The following is a 16,236-nucleotide window of genomic DNA, read 5'->3' as shown; positions in this document are numbered from 1 at the left end:
GGGAGAGGATATTACTCCCAATATCGAAGAAAGTGTACACCCCTCTATGATGTTATTCCTAATAGCCAGGGGGTAGAGGATGACATTATTGAAACTATTGCAGTGGGTGTACAACCCTTCGGTCACCTCGTTCCTTATATCCTGGGTGGGAGAGGATGATAGGACTCCAAATATCGCAGGGGGCGTAGACCTCCCCCGTGATATTGTCCCTAACATCCAAAGGTGGAAAGGATGACATTTCTTCCGATTTCACAGGGGGTGTACACCACCCCTGTGATATGGTTCCTAATATCCAGGAGGCGAGAGGATGATATTAGTTTCAATATTGCAGGAGGTGTACACTCTCTAGTGATATTGTTCTTAATATCCAGGGACGGAGAGGACTATATCACTCCCAATAGAGCAGGGGGTGTACACCCCTTCTGTGACATTGTTCCTAATAGCCAGCAGAGGAGAGGAAGATATTACCCCCAATAACACAAGGGGGTGTATACCTTATATCCTGGAAGGGAGATGATGATACTAGTAGCAATATCGTGGGGGGTGTACACACCCACTGTGATATTGTTCCGAATATCCAGAGAAAGAGAAAATGATATGACTCTCAATACACAGGAGTACACAGGAGGTGTACATCCTCCTGTGATATTATTTCTTATATTCAGGGGGAGAGGATGATACTACTCTCAATATCACAGGGGTTGTACACACCTCCTGCAGTATTGTTCTTAGTATCCCGAAGGGGAGAGCATAATATTACTCTCAATATGGCAGGGGGTGTACACCTCCTTTGTAATATTGTTCTGAATAGCCATGATGGGAGAGGATAGGACTCCCAATTTCACAAGAAGTGTACAGCCGAGGCCAGGCGCGGTGGCTCAAGCCTGTAATCCCAGCACTTTGGGAGGCCGAGATGGGCAGATCACGAGGTCAGGAGATCGAGACCATCCTGGCTAACACGGTGAAACCCCGTCTCTACTAAAAAATACAAAAAACTAGCCGGGCGAGGTGGTGGGCGCCTGTAGTCCCAGCTACTTGGGAGGCTGAGGCAGGAGAATTGCGTAAACCTGGGAGGCGGAGCTTGCAGTGAGCTGAGATCCGGCCACTGCACTCCAGCCTGGGCGGCAGAGCAAGACTCTGTCTCAAAAAAAAAAAAAAAAAAAAAAAAAGAAGTGTACAGCTGCCTGTGATATAGTTCCTAACATCTAGGTAGGGAGAGGATGATTTTTCTGCCCATATCACACGAGTTGTAAAACCACTTCAATATTTTGCCTACAATCCTGAGGGGAGAGGATGATATTACTCCCAATATCGAAGAAGGCTTACACCCCACTGTGACACTACACCCAATATCCACGTTGGAAGATGAAGACATTACGCCCAATATCACAGGGGATGTACACCCACCTTGGGATATTGTTCCTTATATCGAGAGGGGGAGAAGATGCTATTGCTCCCAATAACACAGGGGCTGCGGAGGTACACCCCTCCTGTGATATTATTCTTAATATCCTAGGGAAGCGAGGATGATACTACACCCAATATCGCAGGGTGTACACCCACCCAGTGATAATGTTCTTAATGTACTCCACCTCCCACCACCAGGGATATCAGTCCTAATATCCAGGGGAAGAGAGGATAACATTATGCCCAATATCGCAGGGGAGTGTACACACCCTCTGTGATGTTGTTCCTAGTATCCAAAGGTAGAGACGATGATATTACTGGCCATATCGCAGGGGGTGTACACCCTTCTGTGATACTGTTTTTGACATTCAGTAGGGGAGAGGACAACATTAATCCCAATATCGCAGAAGGTGTACAGACCCCTGTGATGTAGACCCTAATGTACAGGGGAAAGAGAAGAATATTGCTCTCGATATCACGGGCTGTAACCACCCTGCCCCCCATATATTGTTCCTAATATGCAGCGGGGTGGAGGCTCATAGTACTCCCAATATCCCAGAAGGTGCACACACCTGTTATATAGTTCCTAATATCCAGCGGGAAAGAGGCTGATTTTACTTTAGATATTGCAGTGGGTGTACAGCGCCCCCAAACCCGGGGTATCGTTCCTAATATCCAGGCGGGAAGAAGATGACATGGCTGACAATATCGAAGTGGGTGGACACTTCTTTTTTTTTTTTTTTTTTTTTTTTGAGACGGAGTCTTGCTCTGTCACCCAGGCTGGAGTGCAGTGGCCGGATCTCAGCTCACTGCAAGCTCCGCCTCCCGGGTTTACGCCATTCTCCTGCCTCAGCCTCCCGAATAGCTGGGACTACAGGCGCCCGCCACCGCGCCCGGCTAGTTTTTTGTATTTTTAGTAGAGACGGGGTTTCACCGTGTTAGCCAGGATGGTCTCGATCTCCTGACCTCGTGATCCGCCCGCCTCGGCCTCCCAAAGTGCTGGGATTACAGGCTTGAGCCACCGCGCCCGGCCAGGTGGACACTTCTTCAGTGATATGGTTCCTGATATCCAGGAGGTGAGTGGATATTATTCCCAATAAAGTAGGAACCGTTCAGTCACCCTGGGATTTTGTCCTTAATAACCACAAGGGAGAGGTGATATTACTACCAATATTGCAAGGGGTGTACATCCCTCCTGTGATATTGTTTCTTATATCCAGGAAAGGAGAAGATGGTATTAGTACCAGTGTTGAAGGGATGGGCAGCCCTCATGGGATATTGTTCTAAAGATGCAGGTTGAAAGAGGATGAGACTTCCTCCAATACAACAAGGGGTGTACACCCTGCCTGTGATATGAATCCGAAAACCTAGAAGAAGAGAGAATGACATTGCTTCCAAAAACACACGAGGTGTACACCCACCCTGTGATATTGTTCCTGTCATCTAAAGGAAGAGATGATGATACTACTCCCACTATCGGAGAAGGTACACACCCCCCTGTGATATTGTTCCTCATAACTTGGGGGGAGAGCATGATATTACTTCCAGTATGACAGTGGCTTCACACCCAGTCTGTGATATTGCTCCTAATTTCCAGTAGGTAAAGTATGATGTTCCTGCCAAGAGAGTTTGGGTGTACAGCCGCCCTGTGATATGTCTCCGAATATTCAGGGAAAAATAGGAAGACATTACCCAAAATCACCGAAAAAGTGTACACCCATTGTGTGATATGGTTCCTAATATCGGGAGGTGCAGAGGATGGTAATCTTTCTCCCATCGCAGGCTGTGTACACATAACCTGTGAAATTGTTCCTAATATCATGAACAAAAGAGACTGCTAATAATGGACACACATTTCAGGGGGGAATAATTATTAAGATCCACATCGTAAAGCAGAGTAATAGCGATCCTCTCTCTCCCCCTCACTGTTACAATCCACATCACAGGGGGTGAGAAACCCCCCACAATATGGGGAGTAATAGCATCTCCTTCTCTCCCCCTGGCCTTATATAAGGAGGCTGGCCTTATATAACTGCCCCCCAATGCCATCGCAGTCTTTAATGTATTCACTTAAAGTTTTTTCCTCATTTAGATCTGCCATTCTCTTAATAGTTCTAATTGCTGCCTGACATTCTGTATTAGCATTTTCATGAGCAAGCAGCTGAACGATCACTTTCTTGGCATGAGAATTGGAAATAGCCTTTTGAGCCGCATCCTGCAAACGGGCGATAGAATCAGGATAAGGCTCCCTTGGACCCTGTTGAAATGTGTGAAAAGAAGGATAAGCAGTAGCAGGGTCATGAATTTTGTCCCAGGCTCTTAAGCATGTAGTTCTGAGCTGATCAACAGCCTCATCACCCATTACCATCTGTTGATTTAGAGTACCCCATGCCTGTCTGATTCCAAGCAATTGATCAGGTGTGATATTAACGGGACATTGGGCTTGAGCATTTCTGCCTGATTTGTTGCTTCATCCGTCCACCAGGTTTTCAATTGGAGAAATTCAGAGGGGGACTGGGTGGATCGGGCGAATGCCTCCCAATCCATACGTATTCAATGTCTGTTATAAACCACACATTGTAACAAGGAATGAACATAAGGGGAATTTGGCCCATATTGTCCAATTGCTTGCTTTAAGTCTTTTAATATTTTAAAAGGAAATGGCTCCCAGCATGCTTGAACAAGTTCTCTAGCCTCCTCAGCTGGTGAAATAATTACTAGAAACTGCCAAGCATTCGAATCTCCCATTTCTTGTGCCTGGCGAATGGATGCCTGGATTGTCCCTGTGCCATAATTTGTATTTGGACCCGCTCGCAGCACTCCTCTACCATAATTAACAGGTGGGCAAGCCTAGATCATTCCCTCATCCTAATTGGCTGTTGGACAAGCCTGAAGCTTCCCTTCGCCATAGTTACTGGCGGGGCCTGCAACAATGGGAGCGGCAAGGCGCGGGTCTCAGGCTCCCCTTCCAAATATTCACGAGGCTGGCCTGGGGATGGCCATTCCAGACCTTCCCCTAAAGGTGCAGTAGGTGGCACAGTTTCTTTTATAAGTCTTTGGAGATTAGCATACATACCTTCCCGTTTCTCGCCCTTTTTTAAACGAGACTGTCATAGTTCACTTAGCTGATAATTAGACTCCTGATTATTCAACTTTGCTATGTCATCCTGAAAATTCTCCTCCTCCTCAGTGTGGAAGGGCTCCAGGGCTGTTTTAATTGCAGACCACACAGACCAAGCAGAGATGGGAATATCGCGGCCCTCTTGTTGTGCTCGTTTTAAGTCTGATCCCACCTTGTCCCAATCTTCTACATTCATGATTCCATATTCTGGGAACCAAGGAGAATACTTGTCTACCAGACGGAACAAAGATGTGAGATTTTGGGTACTGACAATTACCCCTCCGCGGCGCAGTAACTGCTGCACAATGCTTAAGTAATTAGCGAACTTACTTTCAGCTCGACCCACATTTTCCCGAGGTTTCCCTGGAATTCCCCAAGCGCCCTCCTTACCCTAGAGCTTGAAGTGAAAACCTACTCGGGAGTCCGTTGTCGTCGGTTGTCCTCAGCTTTCCATGCTCTGGTGTTCTTTCACTGGATTATTTGTAGAGATTATGGGGATCCCCGCCTTGGGCACCAGAGACCAGCCTGGGCAACCGAGGGAGACCCCGGTTTCTACCAAAAAAAAAAAAAAAAAAAATTAGCCAGGCGGGGTTTCACGCACCTGTAATCCCAGCTACTCCTTGAGAAATTAGACAAAACCTGCCACCAGAGACTGATTTTCTTCTAAAATGCTTTCTCCAAAATATTTTTAAAAGAAAAGGGGGAAATTGGAAAGGAAAATATTTTGGGCCCCCCAAATCACTAAGATAAAGGGAAAAGTCAATCTGGGAACTGCTTAGGGCAAACCTGCCTCCCATTCTATTCAAAGTCATCCGCTGCTGGCTGAGAAGAATGCATATCTTGTTGCCTCCTTTGGAAAGGCTCATCAGAAACTCAGAAGAATGCAACCGTTCCTCTCTCACCTACCTGTGACCTGGAAGCCCCTTCCTGGCTTTGAGTTGACCCACTTTTGCTTCAAGTTGTACCGGATCAAACCAGTGTTCATCTTACATATGTTGATTGATGTCTCCTGTCTCCCTAAAATGTGTAAAACTGTCAGATACAGTCAGTTTCTCTTCCAAGGTTTGGCAAGTTAACGTTCTTGTGTTTTGTTCTCGAACTCAACTTTCTTGTTCTCCATGCCTCCTTGCCCTTTGTTACTGTAAACAACCTTCCCCCCCCCCGTCAGTTCTAACCAATCACTCACATCTGTTCCCTTGGTTACCTGCTCTGCACCCATTTCTCCCTTCCAAACCACACGTCCCACCGTTGTAACTCACGACTCCCTTCCCCCTTCCTTATTTGGGAAAGTATTCACAAATAGCCAACGGGGTCAGTTTAGATCTTGAGGTCTGGCCCCAGCCCATGCCAGAGGTAGGGATTGCATTAGGAATAAAAACCCCTGCTTTCCTTTGTTCCGTGTGCTCTTGCGATTGTGATTGATGCGAGCAGCACGCTTCCGCAGAGGTAAATTGCGTTGCTGAGAAAACTTTTGCTTAGGTGCTGGTTTCACTTTGCGTCACCCAGCATTTATCTCCAACAAAACCAAGCTGTGCTCTGACCACCTTGGGCAACTGTCATCAGGACATCCTGAGGCTGTGTCATGCACAAGCATCCCCAACCTTGGCAAAATAAACTTTCTAAATACTCTTATCCCCAAATGCTCAGGGAGACTGATTTGAATAATCATAGAACTCCGAGGCTGCACTCCAGCCTGGGCGACAGAGCAAGACTCTGTTTCAGAAATAATAAAATAAAATAAAATAAAATAAAATAAAAATCAAATCTCTGGTCTCCCGCACAGCCGACTCTGCGTGAATTACTCCTTCTCTATTGCTATTCCCCCCGTCTTGAGAAACCGGCTCCATCGAGGTAGCGGGCAAGATGAACCCACTGGGCAGTTACAGAATTGCCATTATATTGCTTGCAATTTTATATCTTATTATGCAAAATAGCTATAATCTTGTATACAAGGTTAAATGCGAATGTGCTCCTTGAGTGGTCAGATCCCAGCGCAGGAAGGACGCACCCCTTATAAACCGCTAGGCCAAAACGGTCATTCTGGCCTCATCCAGCCTCACGTGAGATCGCAATCTCCTGTCACTCAGGGCCTGAGGGGGCGGGGCCTGAAGCCCCATACAATCAGGGACGCTGGAGTGGGGACCCGTCAATCAGGCGCGCCGCCGGAAAGGAGAGGGCGGCTTCCGGGATCCGGCTGGCGGGCGCTTTGTCTGGCCTTCGCCACAGTAGGCTCTTCCTGTGAGTCTCCGCTGCTACTTCCTGGCTCTGGGAGGCCCGGTGGCTCTGCAGCAGCCTCGGCCACCCTGTGACCTGCGGGTATTGGGCCATCCCTAGCTGACGCCGGGACACCCGGGAAGCCGAGGAACGGTGAGTGGACTGCGCCTGGCTTCCGGAAGTGGGGAAGAGGGCTGGGTGAAACCTGCTGGAACCAGCCATGGGCTGCGGAACCTGCGGACCGAGTCGCCGCGGCGCAGCTGGGCCTCAGTCACTTTCTGCGCAGGGCCGGGCGGCGAGGGCAGCGGGACCCCTGCGTCCTGTCTGTACCTGCGGGCGCCCCTTCCGCCGGCCGGAGCCCTCTCCGGAACCCCGCGCCTCCCCCACCCAGGTAGTGCGGTGACCACGGGAGGGTGATCCGGGAGAGCCCCGACTCGGTGTGCGTGGTTCCAGCGTGGGAGAAACTGTGGTTCATGGAGCTTCCGGTCCCACCTTTCTCCCCCTAAAATTAACCTGAGGCTTTGTTAAAACGTTAAACAGCGTGTTTGAGCAAACGCGATTCATAAACGGGTACCGCAGTCATGGTTTGTGGTTTGGGGTCCACGGGAGGGGCGTAAATGAGAGGCTTTGATAAGGTGAATGAGGAAGCAAACCATACATATATATACACACACATATATATACATATATATACACATATATACACACACACATATATATATATATATATATTTTTTTTTTTTTTTCTTTTTTTTTGAGACAGAGTCTCACCTTGTCGCCAGGCTGGAGTGCAATGGTGCAGTCTCAGCTCACTGCAACCTCTGACTCCCGGGTTCAAGCGATTCTCCTGCCTCAGCATCCCAAGTAGCTGGGCTTATAGGCGCCACCACCACGTCCAGCTAATTTTTGTATGTTTAGTAGAGACAGGGTTTCGCCATGTTGGCTAGGTTGGTTTCGAACTCCTGACCTTAATTGATCACCCTCCTCGGCCTCCTAAAGCGCCGGGATTACAGGCGTGAGGCACCTTGGCCAAAATATTTTTCTGTTTCCAAACATTTTACATGAGAGGAAAGGGGAGAATAAATCATCTGACACTCTACTGTAAAAAAAATCTTTGTGCCTCTCTTCTTTTCATCTTTCCTAAGTGTACATATTACCAAAATGTCTTTAGGTTGAGGTTCCCCCGTGAAAACCTGACAGGGTGTTGTGTCCTCAGCCACTCTCCTGTCTTTTCCTAGTCCTGGCATTTTAGAACTGTCTGGGGATGACCCAGGATACCCACAGTGGCCATGTCTATTGGAGGGTCTAGTGAGTATCAGCCCCAGGGTCATCTCATCCCCAAGGACAGCCTGAGGTAGGGGGTAGAGTCTCTCAGGGGAGCAGCTGGATGCTCTTGGCCTTAGAGGAATCTCCTGGTATAGTTTCATCTAAAATGGTGACCCCTTAGGGTCATTAAAATTTTAGGACATTAAAAGTAATGGACAATACAATGTAATGTCATGACCTACAATGTTAGGTCATTAAAATTATTCCTCCAGCCTGAGTTTTTATTCCTCGAAGACACATTGATGGTTTGCCAATTGGATGCTGATATTGAGAGGAAAAGGCAGAAATGATTTCTGCTCTCTAGCTTGTCTCAGACTTGTGAAGAGAGAAAAACCATCCCAAAGGACAAGGAAAACCCACCCCAGAGAGGATGTGCAAGAACCTGAATATTAAAATGCACTTAAGGCACACAGGAGGACAAAGAGCAGTGCCAGTGCCTCCTAGGTGGTCATTGAGTACTTTACTGAACAAGATGGGTGTCCTAAGGGATAGAATGGCCTGCCGTGACACTTAGAAAGGTCTGCGTTGAAGTCAGCACTGCCTCTCCCTGAGTTTGTTACCTTGAAAAGGCTTGTCCGCTTATTTGAGTTTCAGGTTTTCACTGACTGTAAGATACATTTTGTCAGTACAGCTTGAAAGATAAAAATACTATTTCCAAAGAGGCTAGGTAAAATGATGTATTTCATTTGCTAAAAATTCGTATTTATTTCTTCCCCAGAGTGAGTGTAGTAAGTTTTAAAGTTCTGTTCTTTTTAAGGGTAATTTCAAATGGAATTGTAGGACTTAGCTTTGTAAATGCTACTGGTGAAATAAAAGTGTGATAGATAAATTGATGATTTATAAAGATTCACCAAAATGTCAGTTCCCCTCTTGTAGCTTGATGAAGAATTTATGACAGTGGCCACATGTGTATCCTCTTATCTGGGTGTCTGAGTGTTGTTTTTTGTTTTTTGGAGATGCTGTCTTGCTCTGTAGCCCGGCTGGAGTGCAGTGGCGCCATCTCTGCTTACTGCAACCTCCGCCTCCCAAGTTCAAGTGATTCTCCTGTGTCAGCCTCTTGAGTAACTGGGATTATAGGCACCCACCACCACACCTAGCTAATTTTCATATTTTTAGTAAACACAGGGTTTTAGGCCTGGCACGGTGGCTTATGCCTGTAATCCCAGCCCTTTGGGAGGCCAACGTGGTCGGATCATGAGGTCAGGAGTTCCAGAGCAGCCTGGCCAACATGGTGAAACCCTGTCTCTACTAAAAATACGAAAAAATTAGCTAAGCATGGTGGCAGGCACCTGTAATCCCAGCTACTCGGGAGGCTGAGGCAAGAGAATTGCTTGAACCTGGGAGGTGGAGGTTGCAGTGAGCCAAGATCTTGCCACTGCACCCCAGCCCAAGGGACAATGCGAGACTCCGTCTCAAAAACAAATAAACAAACAAACAAACAACAAAAAGACGGGATTTTTGCCATGTTGGCCAGGCTGGTCTCAACCTCCTGACCTCAGGTGATCCCCTGCCTCAGCCTCCCAAGGTGCTGGGATTACAGGTGTAAGCCACGACGCCTGGCCCACTCTATTTTCTTTTTATTCCCTAAATTTTAATATGTTTGAGTTTGTCTGTTCCTTTATGACTTTTTTCTTACATAAAAAAATTCTGCCTAATCCTTCGTTAAAAAAAAAATCTTCCTGTGACTTCTGAAAGTATTCTGGTTTTATCTTTTGTATTTGAATATATAATAAGATGATTATTGTTCATGGAATAGAGAAGAATGCAATGCATTTTCCCAAGTAGATGCCAGCCTGGTTTGCCTCATATTTTAAAGTGCATGTAATTTCTTTTTCTTTTTCTTTTTTTTTGTTTTTGAGACGGAGTCTCGCTCTGTCGCCCAGGCTGGAGTGCAGTGGCCGGATCTCAGCTCACTGCAAGCTCCGCCTCCCAGGTTCACGCCATTCTCCGGCCTCAGCCTCCCGAGTAGCTGGGACTACAGGCGCCCGCTACCTCGCCTGGCTAGTTTTTTGTATTTCTTAATAGAGACGGGGTTTCACCGTGTTAGCCAGGATGGTCTCGATCTCCTGATGTCGTGATCCGCCCGTCTCGGCCTCCCAAAGTGCTGGGATTACAGGCTTGAGCCACCGCGCCTGGCCTATTTTTCTATTCTATAGTGCCTACTCTATCATTCCTCAACTTTCCATATAGATGCTGGGTCATTAAGACTTTTTTTTTCCTTTGGTCTGCTTGCTCATCTCTCTGCTAACACTGTGCTGTCCTGAATATTTTTGTTTGAAAGTCTTAGAAGTATGTTAGACAAGCCATCACTCTTTTTTTAGATGACTAAAAATGATTAGACATTGGTCATTTTTACTACATATGAAAGAGTAGTTTTTCTTGCCTAAAACCACCTGATTTGGGAATTTATGTGGTTTCATAGGAATAGCATCTGGAAGTGGTGACATTAATGTCATTTTAAAAAGCATGTGTCCTATTTCCTCTTATTCCTTTCTGCCTTCATATTGTGCAATAGAAATTTGAAAAATTGTTGTATTAGTATTGTTAAATATCAATTATTGGTTTTATTTACTACTCAATTAAATTTAATAAGCCTATTCTCTCTTGGCGTAATCACGTGGAATGGGTTCACTTTCACTGTTAACAAGTGACAGCACATGTAAAATATTGTCTACCAGGGAAATTCATTGAACACTTAGTGTTCAGACTGTGTTTTTGTGTCTGGTTCCCTAAGCACCACTGCAGTGACACAAAATAATAGACTTTCAGCAGAAGAAGTTTTGGAAAATATACTGCATAAGCCATTTAGATGCAGTGAGTCATTCTTATTACTTGGGTTAGTGGAATCCCTTTCAAAATGCAAGTTCCTAATACAAACAAAGATTGAAATTTGCGAGCAGGCATTTTTAAGAATAAGTAGTCTCAGGACTGATAATATTAACTCCCTTATGCACATCAGGTAGGACTTTAGTATGACAGATACTAGAAATGTACAAAGTGAAGTTAAAAGGTAACTCCTAGCAGCATATCGTAATCTTATTCCCTGGATTCTCTAATGAGATGGGTGTTTCTACTTTGCTGTTGCCTTTTTGAATAGTTCATTTCTAGCGTTAGTACTGCTGTGTGGGAGGGAGTATGTGTGAACAGAGTAAGAGTTGTGACAATCAAGTCATAGAATAAATGCTTGGAAATTTTAGAATCATGTAAACAGCTTGTGAATTGAGTATACATTCCCAGTGCTCTCAGTCTCACTCATCCTTCTATCCACATGTGTGGAATGTTCTAGGACTCCGTGGCTTTTGAGGATGTGGCTGTGAACTTTACCCAGCAGGAATGGGCTTTGCTAGATTCTTCTCAGAAGAATCTCTACAGAGAAGTGATGCAGGAAACCTACAGGAACCTGGCTTCTGTAGGTAAGAATGACAACACATTTCACTTAATTACAGAAGTATTTCCCTATCATCAGTGCTATTTGTGATTTGGAATGGGGCAAGGGAATGATTTGGTGAATAAATCAGGCATGGGCACTGTGTACAATGAACATGAAATCTAGTAATGTTTCTATAGTTTGAAATAATTCATGATAATTTTGTGTATCTGCATTTTAGGAAAAAATGGAAAGACCAGAATATTGAAGATCACTTCAAAAAACTTGGGAAAGATACAAGATAATTTGCACCGAGAAGAGGGAATAAAGTCCTCTGATGGAATCTTAGCATGTAATGAATTTAAAAACAAGCAATCAAAGCAAATAAGAGTCACTTGAAATTCATTTCCTTTTAGAAAAATTTCACCCAAAATGTAACGTGCATCAGTGTAGCAGTCAGTGTTTGGAAAACAGTTTACTTGAAAATAGTATTACAAAATTGTGTATATGAATGTTACTATTTTGTTCATAGCCATGCAGGTGGTAGCTGTGTTTTCAGTAGTAGCCCATTTACTTTCAAATAATTCAGTCATGGCACAAAAACAAAAACAAAACAAAACAAAAATGCATTTTCCCTAGTATTGGTAGCAGTGTAAGTCGAAGACCTATGAATGAGTAGAAAGTTATTACACCAACCAATAATAATGTGCTTGTCATTTTTTTTACAGAAATCATATGGCACAGAGACTGCATGAAAGCAAAGAAGGTAGTCAGTATGGACAAGTTGTCAGCCACATTCCAAATCTTGATCTGAATGAGAACATTTCTACTGGATTAAAATAATGTGAATGCAGTATTTGTGGAAAAGTCTTTGTACATCATTCCCTCCTTAATAGGCACATCCTAGCTCACTCAGGATACAAACCATATGGACAGAAGCAATATAAATGTGAACAGTGTGGGAAACTCTGTTTCTGTTCCAGGTGTTAGAAGACACAGGATAATGCACAGTGGAAATCCAGCTTATAAATGTACGATATGTGGGAAAGCTTTTCATTTTCTCAATTCAGTTGAAAGACATCAGAGAACTCACACAGGAGAAAAACCCTATAAATGTAAACAATGTGGTAAAGCGTTCACTGTTTCCGGTTCTTGTCTAATACATGGACGAACTCACACTGGAGAGAAACCCTACGAATGTAAGGAATGTGGGAAAACACACAGATTTTCTTGTTTTAAGATGCATGAAAGGACTCACACTGGAGAGAGATGTACCAAATGTGATAAAGCCTTCAGCTGTTCCACTTCCCTTCATGACCATGGAAGCATTCATACTGGAGAGAGACCCTATGAATGTAAACAATGTGGCAAAGCCTTTAGTCATTTGAGTTCCCTTTGTAACCATAGAAGTACTCATACTGGAGAGAAACCCTATGAATGTAAACAATGTGACCAAGCCTTCAGTCGCCTCAGTTCCCTTCACCTCCACGAAAGAATTCATACTGGAGAAAAACCCTATGAATGTAAGAGATGTGGTAAAGCCTACACACTCGTTCCAGTTACCTTATGCGCCACTAAAGAAGTCATGATATAGAGGTTGGGTGCAGTGACTCAGCCTATAATCCTAGCACTTTGGGGGGCCAAGGTGTGTGTATTGCTTGAGCCCAGGAGTTCATAACCAGCCTGGATTAAAACAATGTGAAACAACCTGGGCATCGTGGTGAAACCGTCTCTACAAAAAATAAAATAATGCCGGGCTCGGTGGCTTACGCCAGCTACTCGGGAGGCTGAGGCAGGAGAATGGCTTGAACCCGGGAGGCGGAGCTTGCAGTGAGCCGAGATCGCACCACTGTGCTCCAGCTTGGGCGACAGAGGCAGACTCCGTCTCAAAACAAAAACAGAAAATAATTAGCTGGGCATGGTGGCACATTTCAGTTGTCTTAGTTCTTTTTCAAGGACATAAAAGGCCACGGGGGGTTGGGGGGAAGCCCTATGCATGCGGATCACGAGGTCAGGAGATCGAGACCATCCTGGCCAACATGGTGAAACCTCGTCTCTACTAAAAATACAAAAATAGCTGGGTGTGGTAGCATATGCTTGTAATCCCAGCTACTCAGGAGGCTGAGGCAGGAGAATCACTTGAAGCCAGGAGGTGGAGGTTGCAGGGAGCCGAGATTGTGCCACTGCACTCCAGCCTGGCGACAGAGTGAGACTCCATCTCAAAATTAAATAAATAAATAAAGCCCCTTGAATGTAAGAAATGTGGTAAAACATTTACTCTTTCCCATTCCCTCATAAACATGAAAGAGCTCACACTGCAGAGAAACCTTAAGAATGTAGGAAATTGGCCGGGCGCGGTGGCTCAAGCCTGTAATCCCAGCACTTTGGGAGGCTGAGACGGGCGGATCATGAGGTCAGGAGATCGAGACCATCCTGGCTAGCACGGTGAAACCCCGTCTCTATTAAAAAATACACAAAAAAAAAACTAGCCGGGCGCGGTGGCGGGCGCCTGTAGTCCCAGCTACTCGGGAGGCTGAGGCAGGAGAATGGCGTGAACCCAGGAGGTGGAGCTTGCAGTGAGCTGAGATCCGGCCACTGCACTCCAGCCTGGGCGGCAGAGCGAGACTCCGTCTCAAAAAAAAAAAAAAAAAAAAAAAAAGAATGTAGGAAATGTGGTCAAGCCTTCAGATTTTCCTGAAGATTTGGGAGGGCTCAGAGTGGAGAAAAGGCTTTTGAATTTAAATTTATGGTAAGGCCTTCGGTTGTATTAGTTCCATTTGAAGACATCAGCTCATTCCTGAGAAAAACCCTATGAATGTCCAAAATGTTTGAGTGTTTCATTTCTCTCATACCCACTCCAGGACATATGAAAATGCACGCTGTAGCTGGCTGGACCTTGTAAATACAAGAACGTACACAAGATTAAAACTAACAGTTTAGAAACTGCAAGAATAGTTTCAGTTTTAACATTTACTTGAAAAGCCGTGTGAAAACTCCCACTGGAAAGAAGTTCTATAAGTGAAGCTTTTCTAATTTGGAAAGCCTGATGCAAATTAATTATCGTGCAGTGCTTGAAAAAAATCTATGAAATGTTACACAAGTTACAAGTATATTGTTTTTATCAGTGGCCCATTCTTAAAGAGTCTTGAGTATGCATTTCACCTTGTTTTGCAGGGAAACCTTTGAGGTGAGAGTTCTGTAAATGTTCTTTAAGCAGTAGTACTTGAATTTCATAGATAATGATATTTTCTTAAGTCTGTTGGTAGAATTTTTGTCTCTTCATTTGATAATGTGCTGGATTCATGGTTGAATTTGGACGTTTTTCTAATATGTAGGTAAGTTTAATTTTTTTATTTCATTATTATTTGTTTTTGAGATGGAGTCTCACTCTGTTGCCCAGGCTGGAGTGCAGTGGTGCGATCTCGGCTCATTGCAACTTCCGCCCCCTGGGTTTAAGCGATTCTCCTGCCTCAGCCTTCCGAGTAGCTGGGACTACAGGTAAACGCCACTACATCCAGCTAATTCTTTGTATTTTTAGTAGAGACAGGGTTTCACCATGTTGGCTAGGCTGGTCTTGAACTCCTGACCTCATGATTTGCCTGCCTCGGCCTCTCAAAGTGCTGGGATTACAGGCATGAGCCACTGCACCCGGTCAGGTAAGTTTCATTTGTATGTGTTGTCCTGTGATTAATGGACCAGTGAATAATGATTGTGAATTCTTGGGATTGTCTTACTAGCCTCATTTGGCAAATTTTGATTATCCCTTGTCCATTATACACATCCCACCTATTTTTATTAAATGAAAAACTACTCTTGATGTAAAGATATTTATTTTTTGCTAATAATGAGTTGGTATTAATTCCTAAGTACATACAGTTTACCCGGGAGACGGAGCTTGCAGTGCGCCGAGATCACACCACTGCACTCCAGCAAGGGTGAGAGAGCAAGATTCTGTGTCAACAAAAAAAAAAAAAAAAAAAAAAAAAAGGAATATCCTCACTTTTTTAATGTTATACCACTCTCTGCGCTCAAGTTAATCCCTGTTTGGTCCTGTGGGAGCTTACACCATCCTCCTGTATGTAATTAATAACTGATGTCTGGCTTATCTGTTTAGTAATAGATGTTATGTGTTTAACGGTACCAGTAAACATAGGGTGCTAATTCCTTCCTCACCAGTGGGGTGCATGAGACGCTATTGAAACAATTGGCAACACGAATGGAATGGATCAGCCCTCATGCAGGGCACCAGCTCAACTTGACCTACCTGCTGTGGGCTGACTGTTCCGTAACACATCAGCAGTCACCTGGGTCAGAACCATGAGCTGACGATGGGCGTTCCTTTTGGTCTGCACAGTGTTTTGTGGTCTTCAGGTGTTGTCATCTTCTTCCACACTAAAATGCTCTCATCTCCTAGACATCAATGTTTAACTGCACCCCAGCATGACCTTTGGCCTGTGCTTAGCAGGCCGTTTTGAGGCCCTGGCTTATGAATGCACAAAAGCACAGCACATAAGCCAACACTTAAGTCCTAATTAGCAAGAATCAGGCTGTATCTCTGTAGTCCCTGCATCTGCTCTGGTCACCATCTCTGTGTGCTTAGGCAGCCATGTGAACATTATTAATTATTTTACACTCCAAGACAATAGTTATTATGTAAGCAGAAGTAGTGGCTTTGTTTGCTTCTTGTGCTGCTGCTCCCCTTGCTGCTGTACCATACACCCTCCTGATGAGGTGTACATCTATGGTGCCTCATGGTTCAGGCACTGCTGAGCAAAGAAAATGGGAAGAAATAGTTTGATAT

General features: G+C 44.8%; 1 long non-coding RNA gene across 2 annotated transcripts; it reads left to right on the top strand.

Annotated features, from left to right (window-relative positions):
• The first annotated feature begins 6,764 nt into the window (after positions 1–6,764).
• LOC144336950 (uncharacterized) lies at positions 6,765–15,258 on the top strand. 2 transcript variants are annotated; one of them, XR_013409415.1, is made up of 5 exons: positions 6,765–6,895; positions 11,355–11,481; positions 11,677–11,787; positions 12,164–13,923; positions 14,910–15,258. It is a non-coding gene; the product is annotated as an uncharacterized LOC144336950 (long non-coding RNA). The 2 variants fall into 2 exon arrangements; XR_013409414.1 differs by lacking the exon at positions 11,677–11,787 and having other exon boundaries at positions 12,164–13,771; positions 14,096–15,258.
• Positions 15,259–16,236: the final 978 nt, after the last annotated feature.

The sequence above is a fragment of the Macaca mulatta genome, chromosome 19 (assembly GCF_049350105.2).
Source record: "Macaca mulatta isolate MMU2019108-1 chromosome 19, T2T-MMU8v2.0, whole genome shotgun sequence".
Classification (NCBI taxonomy): Eukaryota; Metazoa; Chordata; class Mammalia; order Primates; family Cercopithecidae; genus Macaca; species Macaca mulatta.
This window is presented reverse-complemented; position numbering and strand designations above follow the sequence as displayed.